At 39.7% G+C, this 26,192-nt stretch overlaps 1 protein-coding gene and 1 pseudogene across 1 annotated transcript in view; both read left to right on the top strand.

Moving 5' to 3' along the window:
• LOC104671909 (zinc finger protein 91) overlaps positions 1–26,192 on the top strand; it is a gene marked incomplete at its 3' end in the record, with an annotated part of 193,822 nt that overhangs the window by 28,682 nt on the left and 138,948 nt on the right. The window lies entirely within an intron of this gene.
• On the top strand, positions 16,711–16,881 carry LOC115892371 (annotated as a pseudogene).

The following is a 26,192-nucleotide window of genomic DNA, read 5'->3' as shown; positions in this document are numbered from 1 at the left end:
ACAGGTATCTGAATAATTCCCAGCACATTGTAAGTGTACAGGAAATTTAGTAGCTCTTATTTGTTGATTCTGTTAGATCATGACAAATGTTAAGCCTGAAAACAAGATGGCCATACCACTGGTTTTTAACCCATGTTCCTTCTAATTTGTCCATCTGGTGATATAATAGTAGTTGAATGTTTTTTAATACTATTCTTGACAAATTCCCATATATTCACATAGAGCATGGATATAAATATTTTTAAAAGTTTTATCATTGAGTACTGCTCTTTGGCACTCCAGAAAATGGATAAAGAAGCACTTAAATGGTGAGTGTTTGTCAGTTTTATTCATTAGAGAATGAGGCAAATTGTTTCTTTATGTACTTGTTTAATATATATCTTATTCATTTTCATTTGATACATTTAAATGTAGTTTGAAAATATATATTCAAATAAAGTTTTTCTCTAACAAATGAAGAAAATCATTTATTTAGAAATTTAGAGAGAATTTTACTCTAAACCATTGCTTTAGATTCTGTTTTTTAAGGTATTATTTGGATCATTAAAAATCAGCATGCTTTATTTCTGAGTGTTGGGTTCAGACTAATCATGATATTAACAGTTTACTTACATCACTACATGAGCAAGCCACATGAAAAAAAAAAAAAGTAAATGTTTCCTGAAATTTAAAAATGAGCAAACACTTTATTCTTTGGTCCAAGTTCTTAAAAAAAATTTTTTTTTCTTGATAGAGTCTTGCTCTGTCACCCAGGTTGGAGTGCAGTGGCATGATCTCAGTTCACTGCAACCTCTACCTCCCACATTCAAGCAATTCTCCCTGCCTCAGCCTCCTGAGTAGCTGGGATTACAGGCTCCCACTACTACACCCAGCTAATTTTTGTATTTTCAGTAGAAACAGGGTTTCACCATGTTGGCCAGGCTGGTCTTGAACTCCTGACCTCAGGTGATCTGCTCACTTCAGCCTCCCAAATTGCTGGGATTACAGGCATGAGCCACCACACTCAGCCTCTCTCTCTCTCTTTTTCTGAGATGGAATCTCATTCTATCTCCCAGGTGGACTGCAATGGCACAATCTCAGTTCACTGCAACCTCTTTCTCCCAGATTCAAGTGATTGTCCTGACTCAGCCTCCGGAGCAGCTGGGCTTTTAGGTGTCTGCCACCACAACAGGCTAATGTTTGCATTTTTAGAAGAGATGGGGTTTTGCAATGTTGGCCAGTCTGGTCTCCAACTCCTGACCTCAGGTGATCCACCTGCCTTGGGCTCCCAAAGTGCTGGGATTACAAACGTGAGCCATCACACCCAGCCTTCTCTTATATATTTTTTAAAGTATTAATAGTATTTTTGATTGGCAAATAAGAGTTGTATAAATGTATGGGGTAAAATGTGGTTTTAACATGTGCATATCATATAATATGATTAAGTCAAGTTTTATAACATACCTATCACCTCACTTATCAATCATTTCTTATGATACATTTGAAATTTACTGTTTTTTAAAAAATATAGTACTTTATAATTTACTATCATCATGCTGCTGTGCAGTAGATCTCAAAACCTACTTATCCTGCCTTTTTGAAACTTTGTACCATTTGATCAACAACTTCCTATTTACTTCCCACCACACCTAACCTCTCATAACCATTAGTTCATTTTCTACTTTTTTGAGTTAAACTTTATTAGATTCTACAAATAAATAAGATCATGCAGTATTTGTCTTTTTGTGTCAAGCTTTTTTCATCTAGTATAATGTCTTCAAAGTTTATCTATATTGTTTTAAATGATGGGATTTATACATCGTTATGGTTAACTAGTGTTCCATGGTGTATCTATATCAAAACTTTTAAAAAATTAAATATATGTATATTAATTGATAACTAATATTAATTTAATATTTTTATAAATATATATTTATCCCTTGGTTAAAAAAATAATGTGTTATGAGAAAATATTTATCTGTTAAAGCATGTATCTATCATTGTAATTTAGCATATAAATATTTTGTTAATTATAGCTTATTTGTACCAAGCACTAACTATAACATTGTATGTGTTAATAAATTTAATTATGACAGTAGTTCAATAACATAAGTATATTAATAATCTTTATTTCACAGTGGAAGAAACAGAGACACTGAGAGAAATGACTCACTCACAATAGCAGAGACCATATTAAAATACAGGCAACTTTGTCTCCAGAGATAACTCTTTTGAGTACAACCATAAAAATCTTTCAAATGGATAAGACAAAATTACTTTTAACACTTACTTTTCATAAAAACTAATACAAATTGAATCATTGGATACATTTTCATTGTTACATGTGTGTAAATGTATAAAATGGTACATAAAATAGAAATAATTTAAGCTAAAGATGTTAATAATTATTATGAATAAAATGGAAAGGTAGTCAATTATTATTTTTAGATGATATCTTTGTTTACTTAGATAATAAAAGAAACTACAAGACTACTTTAAATGTCTATTCAGGTGGGTAGGCAAAATTCCAAGATGATCACCTGGTTTTTCAGTCTGTTGCACACCTGCTGTGTAATCTTCACCTCTGAAGTGCAAAAAACAAGTGTCTCACTGCGGTGGAAAATTACTTATGAAATTACATTACTAATGTGTTGACTCTGTGTTCATCAATAGGGAGATAATCCTGATTGGACTAAACTTAATCAGACGTTCCTTTAAGAGAAAAACACACGTGATAGAAAAACACCCCTGCTGACCTGGAAGTAAGTGACTTCTAGGTCGATCAATCTGTAAACTCCTTATGGTGACCCCATGGCGGGAAATCTATTTGTATATTGCCAGAAGTCCTGCCTTTCATATGATGTTTCCAGTAGGAAGAGAAAAAGGATACCATGACAGGTTAAAAAAAAAAGGGGGGGGGTCTCTTTTATGGAAAAAATAATCACCTCCAATCTGGGAAAGCTTAATATAAACAGAGGAGACAACAACATGAGCACATCAATGAGAGGAAAAAGGCAACCTGTTTGAAAGGCTCACTGACATGATGGAGCAATGTTTACTAAGTCATAGCAAATGATTAGCCTCTGGGATAGCAATAGCCTGCCAGGAAGTCTACACTCATTCTTATACTGATTAAATGAGCATATCTGCACCATTCTGGAGGCCCAGTTTTACCCTACACATTACAGAAATAAAATGGAGACCAGTGGGTAACCTCCTAGAATTAAGCTGATTGTGAAAAAGCATATCTTATTGTTTGTTTTCACAACTGAAAAACCTTGAAAACATGATGAATTTATATAAAAAATTTATTAATACAGGTGTTTATAACAATAAATGCTAATTTTAGAAGATTCTACTATATTGTCATACAATACTGAACTTTAAACACCTTAATATGAATGTGTCTTGAATTCATGAACAGTTAGGCAGATAGTTTCTCTTAGATTAACATGATAAAATAGCAATTAGAGAAAATATTTAGAATGGAATAAAATTTATCAAAACCACATTTTTTTCCAATGGCTTAGCATAATTGTCATACTTTTTGAAATGGCTAGATTACTAACAAGAAGCAAAGACAAAATTGTGGCTTTGCCAAATGATTAAGTTCTTGACCACTTAAAATCTAAAATTCTGGCTAATGGATTTAGGTGACTTCTTAGGGTTACAAGGCAATACAAGAATTTTGACAGGCAGGAAAATGCATTTTACATACACACATTGCTCTTCTCTGATTTGCTTTAACATTAAAAGATTGAAGATTGCAAATCTACTCTCAATTTAGAGTAAATTAATAAAAAGTTTTGTATTTTAGCCAAGCAAATAATTGTATAAAACTAATAGGTAACAAAATGATGTCATTAACTGACAAAAAAAAAAAAAATAGTATGCCTAGATTTGATAAGTGTCTAGCCACGCAAATGACAGCTCAATTAAGTCAACATTCTAATAGGTGCATGTGGAAAGCATTTATGTGCAACGTGGTGAACTTCTGCTCAGCGCCTTTTTTTTTTTTTTTTTTTTTTTTTTTTTTTTTTTTTTTTTTTTTTGAAAAGCAATATTCTTTATCTACAGTGGGCTTTAGAAGTACAACTCATGTCAAGACATGTATTTATTATTATCCTTTGGTATATAACCCTAGGTATTTTTTATCTGGAATATGAAGCCAAAATACCAACTTTTAGAAACTGATGTTTATTTTCAAACAACTTTATTTCCATGCTGCTTAAGAGCCTGTGCAAAAGCAGCTTAGGACCATCCAGTGGTTGCTCCTGCCCATTCAGTGGTCTGAGCAGTGAGAGCTGCAGACCAGTCTTCCATTGCAGGCTGAGTGCTTCTGTCTTCAGTAGGGAACTGCTGGATAGGCACAGAGGGCACCTGCATGACTTCAGACCAGTCTGCAACCTCAGGCTGAATAGCAGTGAACTCAGGAGCTGGAGAAGTCCATTCACCCTGAAATTTCTCCTTGGTCACAGCCTTTTCAGCTGCAGCCTGCTCTTTTTTTTTTTTTTCTTTTTTTTTTTGAGACGGAGTATTTCACTGTCGCCCAGGCTGTAGTGCAGGGGCACAATTTTGGCTCACTGCAAGCTTCCGGGACCACACCATTATCCTGCCTCAGCTTCCTGAGTAGCTGGGACTATAGGCACCTGCCACCACGCCCAGCTAATTTTTTGTATTTTTCTCAGAGTAAAATCTCCTCCTTCAGATTTTAGGTTTCACCATCCTAGCCAGGATGGTCTTGATCTCCTGACCTCGTGATCCACCTGCTTCGGCCTCCCAAAGTGCTGGGATTACAGGCATGCACCACTGCACCCAGCGCTGCTCTTCTTTTTTAATCTTGAAAAGCTAAAATGTTTATTAATATTCAGCAGGACAGAAATTAACCTCATGAACTGAACTAATAGGATACTGGAGTGATCTTTCTGACATTTTCCTTAAAATATTCTTAAACCTTTGTTTTGGTTTTCAAAGTCAAAGAAACTTTTCTTTTGAGTGATTGACAGCTTGTAACAATTTACTTCCATGAACAAAATTTGAAGCACACTTGTTTCTCTCTACTTGATTTTCTCCAGAATTTGGAAACCATCTGTGAGTATTCTTAAGTTATGTCAGTATAATTATTTGCAGAAGTGCATAAGAATATGTTTTCTATTTCTTTTCTTTTCTTTTTCTTTTTTTTTTTTTCAGATGGAGTCTCACTCTGTCACCCAGGCTGTAGTGCAGTGGCGTGATCTCGGCTCACTGCAACCTCCGCCCCCGGGTTCAAGTGATTCTCCTGGCTCAGCCTCCTGAGTAACTGGGATTACAGGTGCCCACCATCACACCTGGCTAATTTTTCTTTATTTTTAGTGGAGATGGGGTTTCACCATCTTGGCCAGGCTGGTCTCGAACTCCTGACCTTGTGATTCACGAGCCTCAGCCTCCCAAAGTGCTGGGATCACAGGCATGAACCACCATGCCCAGTCTAAGAATCTGTTTTCTTTTGTGACGTTACATAATTGGAAAACCTGGTTATTTTACCAAGGCTTTGACTGGTATGTGCTTTCTTTTAAGGAATCAAACTTGACTTGTGAAACCAATGAATCTCTTGGAAACTGGCCTCATATTTTGTGTACACAGTCCCAGTACAGGGTTTCTGATCTGTGGTGAGTAAAGAATGTCACTTTCTAGAAGGCCAGGTAGCCCAAGTTATCTTAGAACCTCTATAAGAGAGAAATTCATCAACTCACAGGTATTTGATGGTATGAATCCATGGCTGGGCTTGGCTGTAAAAGGGTCTTATCTCAGATTCCCTCTACAAAACAAAGTTCCATCAAAGTCAGTTTAAAGGGCCTGTGTAACAAATAATTATACTTGCTGCACTGTATGCAAATAACTAAGCCAAGTATAATAAAGCAAACCAGTCCTATCATAATTTGTCTTCTAATAAAAATGGGAAACTGGAGAGAGAAAATTGTTTCAAAACCTATAACATGCCTGTTGTTAAATTCTAGTCTTGCCTAATGTTTTTCAATTTTTGTTATTTTCTACAGTTTAAATTAAATTCTAATTTTTCTGGCTACAAGTTTCCAAAATAAGCTGTGTTTTCTTAAAGCCCTATGAACTGAAAACTAAATGTTTCAGCAGGTGCTGCCTCTAAGCCCCCGGATCATCACAGGAGGAAATCTCTTCACTGCTAGCACTGACTATTAATAACTGAGTATGTCCAGAATCCCTCTCCCCCACATGTAATGAGTCCAGAGAGCGCAGGATAATTCAGAGTATCTGTTAAAGGAATCAACTCCTGTATACATCACATGTGAGTCAAAGCCTGGAAAGATGAGGAAGCAACCCCTGATAGTCCAAAGGAATGTCCTAAATATCAACGTAAAGACATAGGAAATCTTAAGCTGAATATCATAAAAAAATAAGTAACTGAGTGAGAACTACTCATCTTAGTCTCACCCCTACTTCACCGAATACTTTTTGTCATTCCTACTTCAAATATTAATGAAGCAGAAATTTTAAAAAATAGCAATAATTACTGCATTTATTCACTCCAAGAAAAGTAAAAGCTAAATCTCAGAATGTGGCAAGGCAAGGATTAAAAAGAAAAAGAACAAATTTGCCTCTGACTAGCAAGCTCACTTCAAGGACAGTTAGAAGATAACGCTGTCTGAATAGCCAGGGCCAAAGCAATGGGCTCCAGACACCCTTCACGCCCTTCCAGAGCAAGGTTGAAGGGGAAAAAAAAGAAAGACACATTCTTTTACTGTTACTCTTTTCCCAGGCTTCTTAAACATTATTATGTTTTACAACTGTCTGTCTTTAGCCAGTTCTTGTTTTTCTTTCAATGCAGCTACAAGGCCACTGGCTATGCAAGGTCACAAGTTTCGTTATGCTGTAGATTACGTGACCTGTCACTGTATAATGAACAGCTTTTGTGTTGCTTCTGTAAGGCCGCTTATAAAAACCCCACTTTGTCTTTGTTCAATGCTCAGCTTTTTGGATTTGAGTCCACTGAGCCAGTGCGTACCTAAAATAAACAACAATCCTCCTGTATTCCATATTGGTCTCTCCATTCCTCAGTTTATGACAACATTAAAACTTATTAATGAAAATTATTATTATTATTTTCTTTTGAGATGGAGTTTCATTCTTGCTGCCCAGGCTGGAGTGCAATATCATGATCTCAGCTTATCACAACCTCCACCTCCCAGGTTCAAGGGGGTTTCTCCATGTTGGTCAGTTTGGTCTCGAACTCCCTACCTCAGGTGATCCACCCACCTCAGCTTCCCAAAGTGCTGGGATTACAGACATGAGTCATTGTGCCTGGCCATGAAAATTATTTACTATGCCACCTTGTGCAAATGGCTTTACTCTACTATTTGCAGTATGACTACACGCTGTAGCACCCTCAGGGTGGAATATTGGACAGAGAATATAAATTACCATAGGATTTTGCTTAATTATTATCCTCATAGCAGGAATAATGGTTACTAACAGAAAACAACAGAAGGGTCTTACCAAACATGTGCCTCTGCCTCTCATTAGGTATCAAATGTTGTTTCTATCTCAACCAATCTTGCCTAGTAAGAGACGCTGCTGAAAACTTAAAGGACCAAAAAGCTAAGGGAATACCGAAACAACCAAATAGAGTCTTGGTTTGGGAACAAAATCATAGCATGGGTCATCCACTTCCTGGGCCCTCTCCTAATATTATGCTTAGGACTCATGTTCTTACCCTGCCTAATTAACCTTTTTCAAAGATTTTTAACTGACAGGATCATGACCATTTGACAGACAACTACCCAAAAACATCTACAGACAGCGTTACTCCTGCAGTCTATCTGAGACTTGAAAACTTCTGGTCCCCTTGTCAGCAAGAAGTAGCCGGAAAGAACATACTGCTCCTCACCTTTTTTTATAACTATGGGGTCTGGATTGACAGAGTAGGAGCATCATCATTTTGGACAAGTACTGCCATTTTTCACCTTGATCAAAATCAGCCTAATGGTTAAGGTCAGCATGACTATGAACCACAAATAACATCTCTGACCAGATACACTCCAAATCCCTCTCTAACCAGAAACAGGCCAGCCCTGAGATAACCTCCTCTCTGGCTGGAGAGATATCAGCCCCAAAATAACCTCCCCTCTGACCAGAGACATTCTAACCTTGCCATAAACTTCTCCCCTACACAGAAACATTGCAAGCGTGTGATAAACTGTCTCACCTTGAACCCTTAAATAATATTAGTCTGTAAGAGAAAGTGCTCCTGACCAAAATCAGCCAGAAACCGCCCTCAGGTTTATTTCTCCAAAATAGACCTTTCTTTGACTGTTGAGAGGCTTTTCATGCTTCTTTCCTCTTTCTTTAACTTTTACAGTGACTAATATAAATTACTAAAATAGATAAAGAACTTTTTTTTTTGTACAACATATAATCCTGAGAAGACAATGAAAACTTTATGTACATTTCTGCAACTGAAGGGCCATCTAAACATTTATACAGAAACATTTAGTTAATTGTCACTATTTTGTTTTTGTTTTTTATTTTGAGATAGAGTCTTGCTCTGTCACCCAGGCTAGAGTGCAGTGGTGCAATCTCAGCTCACTGCAACCTCTGCATCCCAGGTTCTAGCGATTCTCCTGTCTCAGCTTCCTCAGTAGCTGAGATTACTAGTGCATGCTACCATTCCAGCTAATTTTTGTATTTTTAGTAGAGGCAGGGTTTCACCATCTTGGCCAGGCTGGTCTTGAACTCCTGACCTCAGCTGATCCACCCACCTTGGCCTCCCAAAATGCTGGGATTACAGGCATTAGCCACTGTGCCTGGTCAATTGTTAAAAGCTTTCTCATGCAAGAAGTTTGGTGTTATAACAGTAGCTAAAAGGATATTAGAAAATTCATTTTCCTCATGGAACATTTCTGAAAACATCTCATAGGGTAAAGATACTTATTTCACTAGACAAGTCATAAAACTGTTAAATAAGGAATTATAGATACAATATTATTGAACAAAACTAAATTGACTGGATTGCCTTTGTGGTTGCAGATTGATGACAATCAGATCTATTAAGAGTGGAAAAAATGTGTTGACCTTTATAAAATAGTAATTGGAAGACATATAAATGTAATAATAGAACCTCATGTATCTTCTGCTACTGAAGTCTAATATTACTAAATGCAGCAAGTCTCTAATTCATTATGACAAAGCATATTTTCACAAGGTAAATAAAGTTTTGTTTTGCTTTTTTTTTTTTTTTTTTTTTTTTTTTTACAGTCTCACTCTCTCACCCAGGGTGCAGTGACATGATCTGGACTAACTGCATCTTCCACCTCCCAGTTCAAGGATTCTCATTCCTCAGCCTCCAGAGTAGCTGGGATTACATTCATGCACCACCACTCCTGTCTATTTTTTGTATTTTTAGTAGAGACACAGTTTTGCCATGTTGGCCAGGCTAGGCTGGATTCAAACTCCTGGCCTCCAGTGATCCACCCAACTTGGCCACCAAAAGTGCAGGGATTCTAATCATGAGCCACTACACTGGACCAAGAAAGTTTTTAATAGTCGACTTACTGAGGATAGTAAAACTTTTTATAATCTAAAACCAAGAGATTGAGTCTACTTGCCACCTACACTGCAGCAAGAGTGTGGGCCCTTGAATTTTGGGTTTACAACCTCACAACTCAGAAGAACTCCTCTAAACTCTTGCAATTGTATACCCTTTGGAGATCTTAAGGCAAAGCTAACCAGAGAAGTTTCTCCTCAAAAACAAATGGCAACTTTGATTTAGATAGCTTTTTTTTACAAGATCAAAAATGAAGACATCTCTGCTATTATGGTACTCTTAGTTGATAAGTTTTTTTTTTCTTATGGCTCCACAAACAACAGAAATCAAAAAGAAATCTCTTCTGTGCACTCATGGGGGTATTATTTTATATGTAGAGAATTTTGAAGCCAACCTTATATATGAGGTTTCTTGCCCACATTAAGAAAGAAATTTTAATGGGGCATTTGCTGCCTCATAATATCAGAAACAGAATATTGGTCTACTGCTCTTAACCTACTTCATAACTTAAAGAGAACTTCTTCAGAATAGGTTAAAGAACATTGCCAAGAGGCCATTCGACTTCTAAATGGGCATTATGTGTTAGGTTCCACCCCCTACCCCACATGGAGTAGAGCAAATGAGGCAATGATTAGAAATGTATTTTCCATAATGAGCTCTATAGCAGATTTTACTGTAATGGCTATGGCAGTTACTAATACTTGTAGTTGCACATGCAGAAATATATCAGGTACTATATTGATTAAATTGCAGAGGAATAATAAACAAGCTGCTTTGTTGAAAAGAGTAGAACATTTATCTAACTATTTGATCTATTTAGTTTTAGTTGGTTTGTTCATGGGGACCCTGGTTAAAAAGCATACTTCAAACTCTTGGTGTTATCCTCTTTATAGTAAAAATAGTAGTTTCTCACTGAACTCTATTCTCTCAAAAGTTACAAGTGTTTGAATGCATTCATCTGTAGAATGTCAAATGGTCTCTGTTTAACACGAATGAAAAAAACTCAAAAACATATACGACCATGAGGAAACCATAACCTATGAATGACATGACACACACACACACAAAAAAAACCCTCAAAATAATGAAAACTGAGAGTGGCATTAAGGCCCTGAATTTTGGTCACACTCTTACCTATACAAGAACTTAACCAAAATGGGGGGCAGGGAAGATATTTTAAATAAAATTATTGGAGGCCATCATTCTGAACTAAGCTTGTGCACTGGGCACAAACAGAGCAAACCAAAATGGAGTCATTCATGCTAAATGTGATGTAATCAAATGTAAAATTTAAGAAAATAGATAGATTCTAAAAGAGGCCAAGTTTTGTTTTCTTCTGTAAACAACAGATTTACAAGTTGGTCTCCTCTCTTGGAATTCTTTTAAAAACTAATAACTTGAAGTCGTTGTTTCCACTTAAAAAAAAAACCCACATTTCTGCTATTTCACAGTGAAATTTGAGACTAAATAAGTACATTTTTTACGGTGACAGAGAAATATCAATGTCTAAAGTTTAGATCTGTCTCTCAAAATTGAGAAAATAACCAAAAAAGAAAAAACGTTAAATTAATTATAGCCTAATACTGCCCCCTTTCATGTTTAATTTTGGTCAATAGTTCATTTTGTACATAGTAAACTAAAAGCAAACTGTATATATAAATAGATTGTAACCCATTCTTGTACCTGTCAGGCTTTTGAGCCCAAGCTAAGCCATCATAACCCCTGTGATCTGCACATATATATCTAGGTGGCCTGCAGCAACTGAAGAACCATAAAAGATGACATTCCACCATTGTGATTTGTTCCTGCCCCACCCCAAATAATCAATCAACCTTGTGACATTCCTCCCCTGGACAATGAGTCTCATGATCTCCCAACCCTGTACCTTGTTACCGCCATCAGTGCTCACAAGAAATAGCCACCTTTAAATGTAATTTTCCACTGCCTACCCAAATCCTATAAAACTGCCCCACCCCTATCTCACTTTGCTGACTCTTTTCAGACTCAGCCCACTTGTTCCCAAGTGAAATAAACAGCCTTTCTACTAACACAAAACTTGTTGGTGGACTCTCTTCACATAAACTCATGTGCCATTTGGTGTTGAAGACCCAAGACAGGGGATTCCTTTGAGAGACCGGTCACCCGTCCTCAGCCTCACTCCATGAGGAGTTCCACCCACTACCTTAGGTCCTCAGACCAGCCCAAGGAACATTTCACCGATTTTAAATCAGGTAAGAGGCCTCTTTTTATTGTCTTCTCCAACCTCTCTCGCTATCCCTCCACCCTTCAATCTCTCCCTTCCTTAATTGCAGTTCCTTTCCCTTTCTGGTAGAGACAGAGGAGACATGTTTTATCTGCGAACTCAAAACACCAGTGCCAGTCATGGACTTGGAAAGACATTCTTCCTTTGGTGTCTAATTACTGTGGGGATGCCTGCCTGATTATTCACCCACATTTCAGAGGTGTCTGATCACTGTGGGGATACCTGCCTTAATCCTTCACCTAGGTGGCAAGTACCACCTCCCCTGAGTGGCAAGTACCACCCCATCCCCATGTCTCTACCCTCTCTTTTCTCTAAACTTACCTTTTTACTCTGGGCAACGTTCTCCCTCTGCTCCTCCTTCTTCTCCTTACCCTGTGTTCTAAAACACTTAAAACCTCTTCAACTCTCACCTGACCTAAAACCTAAGAATCTGATTTTCCTCTGCAACACTTCTTGGCCCCAATGCAAACTTGACAATAGTTCTAAATGGCCACAAAATGGCACTTTTGATTTCTTCATCTTACAAGATCTAGAAAATTTTGTCCAAAAATGGGCAAATGGCCAGATGCAGTAGCTCACGGCAGTAATCCCAGGACTTTGGGAGACTGAGGTGGGGGAATCATCTGAGGTCAGGAGTTTGAGACCAGCCTGGCCAACATGGTGAAACCCCATCTCTACTAAAAACACAAAAATTAGCCAGGCATGGTAGCATGTGCCTGTAATCCTAGCTACTAGGGGAGCTGAGGCAGGAGGATTGCTTGAATCTGGGAGGCAGAAGTTGCAGTGAGCCAAGATCATGCCACTGCACTCCAGCCTGGGCAAAAGAGTGGGACTCTGTCTCAAAAAAAAGAAAGAAAAAGAAAGGAAGGAAGGAAGGAAGGAAGGAAGGAAGGAAGGAAGGAAGGAAGGAAGGAGGAAGGAAAGGAAGAGAAGGAGGAGAGAAAAGAGAGAGGAAAGAAAGAGAGAGAAGAAAGAAGAAAGAAGAAGAAGAAAGAAAGAAAGAAAGAAAGAAAGAAAGAAAGAAAGAAAGAAAGAAAGAAAGAAAGAAAGAAGGAAGGAAGGAAGGAAGGAAGGAAGGAAGGAAGGAAGGAAGGAAGGAAGGAAGGAAGGAAGGAAGGAAGGAAAGACAGAAAGAAAGAAAAAGAAAGAAAGAAAGAAAGAAAGAAAGAAAGAAAGAAAGAAAGAAAGAAAGAAAGAAAGAAAAAGAAAGAAAGAAAGAAAGAAATGGGCAAATGGTTTGAGGTGCCTGACGTTCAGGCATTCATTTACACATCGGTCCCTCCCTAGTCTCTGCTCCAAATGCAACTTGTCCCAAATCTTTCTTCCTTCTCTCCTGTCTGTTCCTTCAGTCTCCACCCCAAGTCCTTTGAACCCTCCCTTTCTAAGGACCCATCTAACCTCTCCCCTCCTCCCCAGGCTGCTCTTCACCAGGTCAAGCCAGGTCCCAATTCTTCCTCAGCCTCCACTCCCCAACCCTGTAATCCTTCTATCACCTCCCCTCCTCACAACCAGTCAGGCTTACAGTTTTGTTCTGTGACTAGCCCTCCCCCACCTGCCCAACAATTTCCTCTTAGAGAGGTGGCTGGAACTCAAGGTATAGTCAAGGTTAATGCTCCTTTTTCTTTGTCCAACTTCTCTCAAATCAGTTAGCATTTAGGCTCTTTTTCATCAAATATAAAAACCCAGCCCAGTCCATGGCATTTTTGGCAGGAACCCTGAGATATTTTACTGCCTTGGACCCTGAAGGGCCAGAAGGCCATCTTATTCTCAATATGCATTTTATTACTCAGTCCACTCCTGACATTAGAAAGAAACTCCAAAAGCTAGATTCCAGCCCTCAAACCCCACAACAGGCTTAGTTAATCTCACCTTCAAAGTGTACAATAATAGAGAAGAGGCAGCCAAGTGGTAATGTATTTCTGAGTTGCAATTACTTGCCTCCACTGTGAGAGTAACCCCAACCACATCTCCAGCACAGAAGAACTTCAGAATGCCTAAGCCACAGTGGTCAGGCATTCCTATAGGACCTCCTCCCTCAGGACCTTGCTTCAAGTGCCGAAAATCTGGCCACTGGGCCAAGGAATGCCTACAGCCCAGGATTCCTCCTAAGCCATGTCCCATCTGTGTGGGACCCCACTGGAAATCAGACCGTTCAACTCGCCTGGCAGCCACTCCCAGTGTCCCTGGAACTCTGGCCCAAGGCTCTCTGACTCCTTCACAGATCTTCTTGGCTTAGTGGCTGAAGACTGACACTGCCCAATCACCTCAGAAGCCTCCTGGACCATCACAGTCACTTTGGGTAACTCTTACAGTGGAGGGTAAGTCTATCTCCTTCTTAATCAATATGGAGCCTACCCATTCCACATTACCTTCTTTTCAACAGTCTGTTTCCCTTGCCTCCATAACTGTGGTGGGTATTGATGGCCAGCCTGCTAGATTCCTCAAAACTCCCCAACTCTGGTGCCAACTTGGACAGCATTCTTTTTTGTTTTAAATATCATTGGCTTTATTTATTGTTTGATAGCTTTTTACTTTGCTTGAACATTGCTGCATTTTTTTTTCTCTCCCTTGTCTCACCCACTAGGTTGCCCCTTCTCACTCTTTCCTGAGCTGAGGAAGTATATATATTGACTTCCAGTCTGAGAAACCTGTTAAATGTAGACAGGACATTTGAAGAATAATCACAATGGTATTTTATTTAATACTTTCACAGCCAGTGAAATCGGTGAATTTTCCTAAGTAATCAATCACTAGCTTAGGTTAGAAGGAATTTACAAAGCTTTACATAAAAGTTCTAAGCCATGAGAGTGAGTATGCAGTGCTCAGGATTGAACAAATCCAAATTCAATTCTGTTAATAAGTATCCTGGTGATTTGTGGTCAGTTACATAACTTCTCTGGCTAAATCATTGCTTTCTTCTTCTACAGAATGAGTGGGTTGGACATGATATTTAAAACCTCTTCCAGGTTTTATATTATATCTTATATAAGCATTGACCCTCCTTGTAAACTGAAGTAATGTCTTTCCCATGTGTTCATTTCAGGTATTTCGATTCACTTCCTTTCTAAAATAAGGTACTTGCTTTGTTGGTATTAGAATGAATTAAATCCAGATTTTACAGGCTAATGGGACCAGAAAACAGAAATCAGGAAGAATGAAAAGTCTCAGAAGATGCTCAGATTAATATGAAAAATGCTGTGGTTACCCACAGTCATGGAAGGCTTTGGATGAACAACCAAAGAGTCAATACTTACAGGATTTGGAATTTCTGCTATTCCAAATATGTTTTCCATAATAAATTTGTTATGTCAAGGAATTATACTTCACACTTTTTTCCTTTTTTTTTTTTTTTATTTTACTTTAAGTTCTAGAATACATGTGCACAACATGCAGGTTTGTTACATTTGTATACATGTGCCATGTTAGTATGCTGCATCCTTTAACTCGTCAGTTACATTAGGTATATCTCCTAATGCTATCCCACCCCCTACCCCCTCCCTACAATAGGATTCAATGTGTGATGTTCCCCTTCCTGTGTCCACGTGATCTCATTGTTCCATTCCCACCTATGAGTGAGAACATACGGTGTTTGGTTTTCTGTTCTTGCGATAGTTTGCTGAGAATGATGGTTTCCAGCTGCATCCATGTCCCTACAAAGGACATGAACTCATCCTTTTTTATGGCTGCATAGTATTCCATGGTGTATATGTGCCACATTTTCTTAATCCAGTCTCTCACCAATGGACATTTGGGTTGATTCCAAGTCTTTGCTATTGTGAATAGTGCCACAATAAACATACGTGTGCATGCGTCTTTATAGCAGCATGATTTATAATCCTTTGGGTATATCCCAGTAATGGGATGGCTGGGTCAAATGATATTTCTAGTTCTAGATGCTTGAGGAATCGCCATTAATTTCCCACAATGGTTGAACTAGTTTACAGTCCCACCAACAGTGTAAAAGTGTTCCTATTTCTCCACATCCTCTCCAGCACCTGTTGTTTCCTGATTTCTTAATGATTGCCATTCTAACTGGTGTGAGATGGTATCTCATGGTGGTTTTGATTTGCATTTCTCTGATGGTGAGAGATGATGAGCAATTTTTCACTGTCTGTTGGCTGTATAAATGTCTTCTTTTGAGAAGTGTCTGTTCATATCCTTTGCCCACTTTTGGATGGGGTTGTTTGTTTTATTCTTGTAAATTTGATTGAGTTCTTTGTAGGTTCTGGATATTAGCCCTTTGTCTGATGAGTAGATTGCAAAAATTTTCTCCCATTCTGTAGGTTTCCTGTTTACTCTGATGGTAGTTTCTTTTGCTGTGCAGAAGCTTTTTAGTTTAGCTAGATCCCATTTGTCAATTTTGGCTTTTGTTGCTGTTGCTTTTGGTGTTTTAGACATGAAGTCCTTGCCCATGCCTATGTCCTGAATGATATTCCCTAGGTTTTCTTCTAGGGTTTTTATGGTTTTAGGTTTAACATTCAAGTCTCTAATCCATCTTGAATTAATTTTCATATAAGGAATAAGGAAAGGATCCAGTTTCAGTTTTCTACTTATGGCTATCCAATTTTCCCAGCACCATTTATTAAATAGGGAATCCTTTCCCCATTTCTTGTTTTTGTCAGGTTTGTCAAAGGTCAGATGGCTGTAGATGTGTGGTATTATTTCTGAGGGCTCTTTTCTGTTCCATTGGTCTATATCTCTGTTTTGGTACCAGTACCATGCTGTTTTGGTTACTGTAGTCTTGTAGTATAGTTTGAAGTCAGGTAGTGTGACGCCTCCAGCTTTGTTCTTTTTGCTTAGGATTGTCTTTTCACCGCAACCAGTCTAGACAGGTTTACCACATTGTTTATGGTTTTTTTTATATAAGATTATATGATCCTTTTCTTTACCTCGTTGAACTCCTGAGAGCAAGATGGGTCACCAGCAGCTGCACGGGAGCCACCCATGACAATTAGGCCACAGTTCTCACTCTTATCACATCTGTTCAAACCGGCATGGTCTGATCCAGAAATATGGCCTCCATATGTGCCACCAGTGTTTCTGTCAGTACGTGAAAGATATCAGTTTCATTAAGTTGTACTAAATGATCTTCCTTTAAAGGATTATCCAAAGCATCTACTCAATGAAAAACCATAATAGTTCCCTGTACATAAAATAAACATTTGAAAGGAAAAAAAAAGATTATATGATCTACAACTTTTAACTTTTAACTTATTCATCTTTGATTTCTTTTATTTTTTCTTTTTTTTCTGAGACAAAGACTCACTCTTGTCCCCAGGCTGGAGCGCACTGGCATGATCTCCACTCACTGCAACCTCCACCTCCCGGGTTCAAGTGATTCTACTGCTTCAGTTTCCTGAGTAGATGGGATTACAGGTGCCTGCCACATGCTCGGTTAATTGTTTTGTATTTTTAGTAGAAATGGGGTTTCACCATGCTTAGCCAGGCTGGCCTCAAATTTCTGACTTCAGGTGATCCATCTGCCTCGCCCTCCCAAGGTGCTGGGATTACAGGCATGAGCCACCACGCCTGGCCTCATCTTCAATTTCAATTGCTCTTTTTTATTCTTGGCTGGGCATGGTGGCTCATGCCTGTAATCCCAGAACTTTGGGAGGCCAAGGCAGGCAGATCCTGAGGTCAGGAGATCAAGACCACCCTGACTAACACAGTGAAACCCGTCTCTACTAAAAATACAAAAATAAAAAAAATAGCCTGGCGCGGTGGTGGGCACCTGTAGTACCAGCTACTTGGGAGGCTGAGGCAGGAGAATGGTGTGAACTTGGGAGGTGGAGCTTACAGTGAGCCGAGATCATACCACTGCACTCCAGCCAGGGTGACAGACAGAGATTAAATCTATAAAAAAAAAAAGAGAGAGAGACATTGTAGCCAACAAATAGATGCAATGAATATATTTTGATTAAAAACATAATATTTTAAAAGGAGTAATTATTTTTTATTCAATGAATCTTTGATATAGTCACTTTAAATTCTTAAGTGTTAAGCCTATAAATGTTCAATGGCTCAGATAATGTCTTACACTGCATATCCTACATGCTAATCACTGTGACTGTCAGATTCTCTTTTGTTCATAGCGTTTTTTAAATATAATATTTTGTTTTTCTTATTAAAATGCATTTTTCTCTCATGCCTAAATATTGATAAAAATACAGAGGATTGGTTTGCATCATTTATTAATTCCAAATTCAAATAGAAGTTTTGCTTTTTTTCTTTGTATTCAGTAACTCATTTGTTTCACACAGTAAACATGAGAATTAAGTAACACAATTATAATTATATTCTCATGCTAACAATGGAGAAACATTTGAGTTATTTTTTAATAGTGCTAAAGTCTTATTTTATATTTTTATTACAGATTATTTCATGTCAAGTAACTAGAATATGAATTTTAATAATATAGTATGAAATTAGAAAATATGATAGTCACAGATTACAGAAATACACTGAAGAAATAGATTCTATTAAGAGGTGTACATTTATATATACACACACTTTTTATTATATCTACAATAAAATGGAGTATATAAATAGCCACACAACAAGGAAAAAAAAAGGTTACTTAAAATGTTTTTACATCAAAAACTCAGTGTCAAGTTGCTTAAATTTTAAATTTTACTAACACTTAATGAAAAGCTGATACCAATTTCCCCCAAAAACTGTCAGCAATAGAAGAGGTAACATTTCTCAATTCATCTATTAGCCAGGATTACCATGATTCCAAAATCAGACAAAAGAATCAGAAATAATGAAGACTATGGAACAATGTCCCATATAAATGTAGATGCAGAAATTTTCAAAAACACTAGAAAATTAAATCTAGCAACATATTAAAATGAGTACATACCATGACCAGGTAATATTTGTTCACAAATTTAGTGTTGACTTAATATTTTAAAAATCAACTAACACATTACCAAATATTACTTACTGACAAGTTTTGTCCTGGTCGCTTCATCTGTACAGGACCCAAGAAACTGCTCTGCTCTTGCGTCTCTAAGAAACCAGGTGCCTAACCATGAGAACGAGGAGAAAGAAAGCTGAAGGAGCCAGAAGAGGAAGCCAGCTACAGAAAGAGAGGTGACAGGACCTCCAGGCCAGGATGCTTCAGGCAGGGAGGCAGTCAGGGCTGGCAGCTGCCTGAGTCACAAACGAAAGGAGCAGAAGCTCCAGCTTTTAGTTGTATGGCCATTGCCACGACCAATGTGAAAAGGACTGACTCTCCAACAAATGGCGCCAGATAACTTAATGTTTAAATTAAAAAAAAAAAAAAAAAAAAGCCTTGGGGCTGGGCCCAGTGGCTCATGCCTGTAATCCTTGCACTTTGGGAGGCCGAGGTGGGTGGATCACTGGAGATCACGAGTTAGAGACCAGCCTGATCAACATGACAAAAACCTCATCTCTATTAAAAATAGAACATTAGCTGGTAGTGGTGGCACGTACCTGTAATCCCGGCTACTCGGGAGGCTGAGTCAGGAGAATCGCTTGAACCCAGGAGGCAGAAGTTGCAGTGAGCCAAGATCGTGCCACTGCACTCCAGCCTGGGCGACAGAGCAAGACTCTCTCTCAAAACAAAAAACAATATCTTGGACCCTTTTTTTAGTATATTATACAAAAAATGTCTATGTATGCAAAGCAGAAGCTGGAAGTAACATTTGCATACTCATGTTGATAATCTTATTATTCATGAAACCAAAACTTGGAAGCCACTTAAATGATTTTTGATGTATAAATGGATTTTTTTGCTTTTAATTGAGACAGGGTCTCACTCTGTCGTCCAAGTTGAAGTTCACTGTGCCATCTTGACTCACTACAACCTCTGCCTCTGGGATTCAAGTGATTCTCCTGTCTCAGCCTCTGGAGTAGCTGGAATTACAAGCGTGTGCCACCACACCTGGACAATTTTTGCATTTTTAGTAGAGACGGGGTTTCTCCGTGTTGTCCAGGCTGGTCTGGAACTCCTGACCTCAGGTGATCTGCCCACCTCTGCCTTCCAAAGTGTTGGAATTACAGGCTTGAGCCCCCACACCCAGTCATATAAATGGATTTTTAAAATGGCATATACATTTGATGAAATATAATTATAACTTGTAAAAGGAAATTATGTCACATGCTACAATAAAGATAAATCTTTAGGGCCAGTGTGATGGCTCACTCCTATAATTCAAACAGTTTGGGAGGGTGAGGCAAAAAATGTTTTGAGCCCAGGAGTTTATGACTAGCTGGGCAACACACACACACACACACACACACACACACACACACACACACACAGGATAAACCTTTAGGACATTATGTTAAGTGAATTATGCCAGGAAGAAAATAACAAAGAGGATATAATTTGAGTTATATGAGATATCTTCAGTAGTCATGTGACACCTTACCTTGTTTTAACCTGAGTGGCTCTCTCCTAGCAGAGAGAGAGCTGGACAGACTCCATTTTAGTTTCTTCACTTGCAACCCCTTTTACCTCCTTCCAGGCATAGCTAGTGTAAAACTGACTCAAAGTACATCCAGCAACGCACCTGCTGATAAGATATTGAGGCGAGCTGCACCAGCAGCTTCTGGGGACACACTAGGTGGACGGCACCCAAAACCCCTACACTTATCTCTTTCTGATAGTTTAAGTCCCTGCAACTGGAGCTGCTTGTTTTTTTGTAACTGCATTTGTAACCAATTAATTTTTTAAGTTTCTGCCAGTTCTGCTTCTGCAAAAATTGCTTCAGCTAAAATTCCCCTCACCTATTTAGACCACAGTATAAAAACAAAACTAGCCCCTTCCTCAGGTCTGAGAGAATTTTGGGCATTAGCTGCCTCTCAGTCACCGGCTAATAAAAGACTCTTTAACTTGTCTCAAAGTGTGACATTTCTCTATAACTCGCTTAGTTACAGCAGTCAAACTGATAAAAATTGAAAGTAGAATGGTGTTTGTCAACAACTGGGGTAGGGGTTAAAAGGGGAAGTTCTTGCTTAATGGGTTTGAGTTTTGAGTTCTACTTTTGCAAAATGTAAAAATTCTAAAGGTCTGTTGCATAATTTTTTTTTCATACCGAGTCTTGCTGTGTCACCCAGGCTGGCGTGCAGTAGCGTGATATGGGCTCACTGCAACCTCCACCTTCCGGGTTCAAGAGATTCTTCTGCCTCAGTCTCCTGAGTAGCTGTGATTGCAGGCACCTGTTGCCATGCCCGGCTAATTTTTGTATTGCATAAACATTTTAATACATTGAATACCACTAAACTATAAACTTCATGGTCAAATTATGTAATAACACTTTTAAAAGCATAATTATTAAAGGTATACAATTTTTAATAGGATTGACCTTGCATCTTCTTTGCTTTATGATTATGTAAAGTATCATGCCAATTTTCTACTCTCTTTCTTTCTTTCTTTACTTCCTTCCTTTCTTTCTTTCTTTCTTTCTTTTCTTTCTTTCTTTCTTTCTTTCTTTCTCTTTCTTCGTTCTTCTCTTTTATACTCTTTGTCTCCTTCCTCCCCTCCTTCTTCCTTCCTTTCCTTCTTTCTGCCCTTATTCCTTTCTTCTTTCTCCGTTCCTTCCTTCTTTCTTCTTCCTTCCTCCGTCCCCTTCCTTCCTTCCTTCCTTCCTTCTTCTCCTTCTCCTCTGAGTCTTCTCTTTCCTTCCTTCTGTTAGTTCTTTTCCCCCTTTTCTTTTCTTTCTTTCTTTCTTCTTTCCTTTCTTTATGTTTTTCTTTCTCCTTTCTTTCTTTCAGATGGAGTCTCACTCTGTCCCCCAGGCTGAAGTGCAGGTGGCGTAATCTCGGCTCACTGGAGCCTTTGCCTCTCAGGTTCAAGCAATTATCCTGTCTCAACTTCTGTGGGGAAAAGAATGAGAGATCAGCTTGTTACCATGTCTATATAGAAGGAAGTAGACATAAAAGACTCCATTTAGTTCTGTATTTGAGATGCTGTTAATCTGTGACCCTACCCCCAACCTTGTCCTTGCAAGAGACATGTGCTGTGGTGACTTAAGGTTAAAAGGATTTTGGGCGGTGCAGAATGTGCTTTGTTAAACAAGTGCCTAAAGGCTGCTTGTGGTTAAAAGTCATCACCATTCTCTTAAATCTCAAGAAAGAGAAAAACATTTGTCTCCTGCCCCTCCCTGGGCAATGGAACATCTCCGGGTAATACCCATTGTGTGCCTTGCTTACTGAGTGAGGAGAAACCGCCTTTAGGAATAAGGTGGGGCTTGCTGGAGCAATACTGCTAAAAGGTTTATGGAGATGTTGCATATACATCTCAAGGCACAGCATTTTCCTTTAAACTTATTCATGTTACAAGGATTTTTTGTTCATATGTCTTACTGCTGATTTCCTCCCTACAATGATCCTATTGTCCAGCCACTGCCTTATCTTTTTGATGGTAAAGATAATTCTCAATAAATACTAAGGGAACTCAGAGGCCGGTGCCCGCGTGGGTCCTCTGTAAGCTGAGCGCTGGTCCCCTGGGCCCCGCTTTTCTTTCTCTACACTTTGTCTCTGTGTTTTATTCCTTTTCTCAAGTCTTTCATTTCCACCTAACGAGAAACACCCACAAGTGTGGAGGGGCAGGCCACCCCTTCAAAATTCCAAGTAGTTGGGACTACAGGTGCGTGCCACCATGCCCGGCTAATTTTTGTATTGTTAGTAAAGACGGGGTTTCACCATATTGGCCAGGCTGGTCTCGAACTCCTGACCTTGTGATCTACCCTCCTCAGCCTCCCAAAGTGCTGGGATTATAGGCGTGAGCCACTGCTCCTGGCCATTCTACCTTCTCTTTCTAATCCTACTGAGATTTTCTTAACTCTTTTCTACTCTTCCATAATGAGTAAATTCAGTGCATTTCTCTGAGATTTATTGTTAATGAAATTTTTACTTTTACTTTCTTTTGGTGAAAGCAAGTTTATTGGGAAAGTAAACAAACAAAATAATTGCTACTCTACAGGCCTACCTTTGATTTTTGTACCTACAAGTTGTTTTTGAAAAGAGATCATTTGAGAAATACTAATAGTAATTGCCTGCTATGCAAGGCTGTGTAAAATCAGTATCCAAAATTACAATTCTTCTTCCAAGTAAAGCTCTAGGAGCCCCTATAATGCTTTCAGTCTAGTGCCAAATCTAAAATTCATTTTCTGCAAAGAACTGTTCCTTTCACTTGAAAACACAGATAACATACTGAGCAGGCTTGTCTGTACTTATTTGGGAAATGGTTTATTCGTTGTGCCCTAAGTATAATAATTAATCCCTCCCTCCCTCCCTCCCTCCCTCCCTCCCTCCCTCCCTTCCTTCCCTCCCTCCCTCCCTCCCTAGTCATCACTCCTGGCTAAGATTTGTTTCTTGTTCATAGAATTGTTACACAGATTAACTGCATTTTTACTAGTTTTTATCTTTATTCCAAAATCCAGGCTGGTGAAGCAGCCTCTGTCTACATTTTTCTGATTTTCATGGCTTAGAGAAAAGAAGAGGTTGGTGGGGCACGGAGGCTCACACCTGTAATCCCAGCACTTTGGGAGGCTGAGGCGGGCAGATCATGAGGTCAGGAGGTCGAGACCAGCCTGACCAACATAGTGAAACCCCATCTCTAGTAAAGATACAAAAAATTAGCCAGCATGGTGGTGGGTGCCTGTAGTCCCAGCTACTCAGAAGGCTGAGGCATGAGAATCGCTTGAACCCGGGAGGTGGAGGTTGCAGTGAGGTGAGATGGCAACATTGCACTCGAGCCTTGGTGACAGGGTGAGACTCCATCTCAAAAAAAAAGCAGTCAACCACACATTGACTCTTAAAATGTATGCTCAGAAGTGACACACATTACTTTGGTCTATTTTCACTGACCAAATAAAGTTAAAAGGCCAAGTCTGATCTCTATGGGGTAGGAAAATATAATTCTCTTGGGAGGGTCATCAAATATCAGGAAACAATAATACAACTTACCACAAAACCTTCCTACTCAACTAAATGTTAAATTATAATACATTCATTCATAAACAAATGAACTTTGAATTTAATACTATTTATTAGTAATAATATTTAATATCTATTGTTTGCTTATTATCTGCTAGAATCAATGATATGTATTTTATTTTTTAATTTTTTTAGATAGGGTCTCACACTTTTAACCAGGCTGGAGGGCAGTGGTGTAATCACAGCTCATGGCAGTCTCAATCTCTTGCTGAAATGATCCTCCCACCTCAGCCTCCTGGGTAGCTGAGACTACAGGCATTCACCACTGCGCCTGGCTAATGTGTTTTCTGTTTTGTACAGATGGGGTGTAGCTATGTTGCCCAGGATGCTATCCAACTCCTTTGCCCCAGCAGTCTACCTGTCTTGGCCTATCATAGTGCTGGCATAAGCTGCAGTGCCCAGCCAATGATAAGTGTCTTTTTGTTTGTTTGTTTTTGTTTTGTTTTGTTTTGTTTTGAGACAGAGTCTCACTCTGTGGCCCAGGCTGGAGTTCAGTGGCATGATCTTGGATCACTGCAACCTCTGCCTCCCAGGTTCAAGCAATTCTTCTGCCTCAGCCTCCCGAGTAGCTGGAACTATGGCACCCGCCACCATACCTGGCTAATTTTTGTATTTTTAGTAGAGACCAGGTTTCACCATATTGGCCAGGCTGGTCTTGAACTCCTGATCTCCAGTGATCTGCCCGCCTCGGCCTCCCAAAGTGCTGGGATTACAGGCATGAGCCACTACACATGGCCCATGATAAGTATTTTACATGTGCTATTTCATTTAAATGTAAGAGGCTGGCATACAATTATCTCTATTTTAAAGATGAAGCTAGTTAAATTTAGTGATGTTTTGAGTTACATAAATAACATAAGTGTTAGGCAAGAATCTAGACCCAATATGGCGGCATTACCCGATGTAGCAGGCCTTTTGTTAAAGACTCCCTTCACCCTTGTACACACCCGCAGACTTACATGTGTCAGAGTTCTGGCTGGGCAACCACACAACTCTCCCCCAGATCTGCAGCTCACCTGCATTCCCAGTTCGTAAACACAAGTTTCGGTTGACAATTTCCCAAAGACCCCTTCCTCATGACTCTTACTCAACTCCTACCCTAGTAGTTTTCAAGACCCCGCCCTGGTTTGCCAACCGCTTCCCTACCACGCTCTCCCCGGCTATAAAAAGCTCCACCCCCTCCCCTCCTCCTCAGCACCGACTTCTTCCAGCCCACACCTTGGACCAAGAAACCTCGCCCGCAAGCCCTAATAAAAGCTATTCTCACTGCCATTTGCCTTGTGTCTTTGTTCCTGGTTTGGCTCCAGCCTCAGTTTACCTTTACATTTGGTGCCGAAACCCGAGAGGAGACCGCCTCCCCAGAACCCTGCCAGATTGGGCGGGCTTGTCTCCCTGAGCCGGGATCCCCTCCTCAAGCCTGGAGCCGTCTCACCAAATTTGACTCAATTCGATCACTGCTGGGTAAGTTTCCCCCCGTCCTGATGGCTCCCTCCGGGAGTCCCTATCTGAAATGCGTGGTCATGTCAGGGGCTCTCTCCAGTCAACTGTGACCTTGGCACTGGGGACTAGGAGATGTCCAATCTCCCTGGAAGCCACCGTACCCCGCACTCTGCGTGGCAGTGAGAGGACGCTCCCATTGCCTCCGGACTGCCAGCCTTAAGACCATGGGAACTAACCAGTCCAAACCAGACCAAAAATCCCCTCTGAAGTGCCTCTTGGCTGATTTCCAGACTTTAGGTCTCAAGTCAAGACCTAAAACAAAAGTGGCTCATTTTCTTCTGCACCAGTGGTGTGGCCACGTAAATAAATGATAATCAGTCTCAGTAGCCTGCAGAGAGACACTCTGGACTTAACATTCCACAGATCTGACCAACTTCTGTAAGAGACGAGGCAAATGGTCTGAGATACCCTATGTTCAGGCCTTCTAGACTTGCGTTCTTGCCCAGACCTCTGTGCCTGATGTTCATATGGTCCAGGTCCTGCTTGTGAAATCTACTACTCCCTCAGCCAAGGAGAAAGAACAACTCTTCCTCCTCTCTGAGCCTCCTGACTCTGCTTCCCTGCCTCCTCTTCGTACCCCCACTCAAACCCCCCTTCCTACCCTAACCCTCGTGTCCCCATCCTCTCGGCGCCCCCCTTTCCCTCTACCCTTCTGTGTCCACCACCAAACCTGACAGATCCTGTCTCCCCTATCTCTCCAACTCCCTTCCTCGCCTGTCTCCAGACCCATACTTGGTCCAGGTCTGACGCGCCTGTGTCCCTGTGCGAGAGGTGCACAGGTGCCCGAAGTAGTCCAGGTCATGTGCCTTTCTCTTCGCTGGCAGACTGTCTAAGATTGAAGAGCGTGTAGGCTCTTCTTGGTCAACCCCACTCAGTATTCAAAAAGTTCAGATACCGTGCCAGGCATACGACCTCAACCACGAA

Source organism: Rhinopithecus roxellana, chromosome 12, assembly GCF_007565055.1.
Source record: "Rhinopithecus roxellana isolate Shanxi Qingling chromosome 12, ASM756505v1, whole genome shotgun sequence".
In the NCBI taxonomy this organism is placed as follows: Eukaryota; Metazoa; Chordata; class Mammalia; order Primates; family Cercopithecidae; genus Rhinopithecus; species Rhinopithecus roxellana.
Note: the sequence above shows the minus strand (reverse complement) of the source record. Positions and strands in the feature narration are given on the sequence as shown.